Source organism: Empidonax traillii, unplaced genomic scaffold (assembly GCF_003031625.1).
Source record: "Empidonax traillii isolate 1590-97213 ecotype Southwest subspecies unplaced genomic scaffold, ASM303162v1 scaffold1876:size139808, whole genome shotgun sequence".
Lineage (NCBI taxonomy): Eukaryota > Metazoa > Chordata > Aves > Passeriformes > Tyrannidae > Empidonax > Empidonax traillii.
Window position 1 is genome coordinate 106,614 of NW_020957069.1, and position 1,300 is coordinate 107,913.

The window sequence follows — 1,300 nt, forward strand, 5'->3', positions numbered from 1 at the left end:
CTCCTGTTGGGGCAGGGATGTGGGTGCTGCCATACCAAACCAAGGTCTGCTGAAGGCAAATGCTCCACACGAGGCCAGAGAACATCAACTGGCACCCAGGTGCCACACCTGCATCTGTCCCAGCACCCACAGGAGCCAGGGTGGATGGGGTTGGGATGCCCCCTGGGCTGGGCTCTCCCCCAGGGAATGCCCTCAGTGCATCAGCCTTTTCCATCTTAACACCCCTGCAAGTCACTTCAAAGGGAAAATAACTCCAATATTTCCCTTTTCTTCTCTGTGATGCCCTGTAAGAAGGTTTTCCCCTTGGCAGAGGGTTGGTTTGCAGTCTGTTTCCCTGGCCCAAACGATGTTGAAATCAAGGGATTGTCGTGGGAAATCTATCTGCGGCAAAATCTCATTTCCAATAGAAAATTGTTCCACTGGAGGCTTTTAAACACTTTCCCCTGTGCTGATCCCCGAGGAGTCTGGCTCTGAATTCATTTGAAAGTCTGCCTTAGTGGGGTGATGGTATTTGAAAGGTGGTGAAAATGCATCCACCCCCTTCAAATTGAAAATAAATGTGAATATCTACCCGTGGAAATAACTTCATTATTAGAAAGCAAGCTTCATCCCTTTAAAAAAAGCAGTGTATGGAATATAATTTAGGCACTGCACACACGGTCCTGCTAAAGAGACCAAGTCAGTGCTATAAAAGCCTTATTTTTAAAAAATCAATCCACCTAAGCACTGGAGCACTACACACTGAGTCATTACCTGCCTCCTTTACCCACTGATGTGTTTGTTAAACAAATAACAAAATAAAACCTTAATTAAAAGGTAAAAAATAGCCAGCATTGATATTGTTGATTTGCAAACAGGAGGGGTTTGTTTGTGGCGTGCAGAAATAGCATGTCAACAGAGACTGGAGGCTGTACCACAGAGGCAGAGGCTGTTTTTGGGGCTCCCAAAACCACCTGAAGATGAGCACGATGTCCTGGCACTGTCAGTCAGTGCCAAGTGGTGACACAGAGCTGCATTTTTGGCACACACTGGCTGGTGGCAGAGACAGGCTCAGCTGCTAAATCACAGAATCACAGAATCAACCGGGTTGGAAAAGACCCCTGAGATCATCGAGTCCAACCTGTGACCCAACCCCACCTTGTCACCCAGCCCATGGCACTGATGCCACATCCAGGCTCTGCTCAAACCCCTCCAGGGACGGGGACTCCACCCCCTCCCTGGGCAGCCCATTCCAAGGGCTGAGCCCTCTCGTTGCCCTTCTCTGGACCTGCTGCAGCCCCTCCATGTCCTTCCTGAGCTG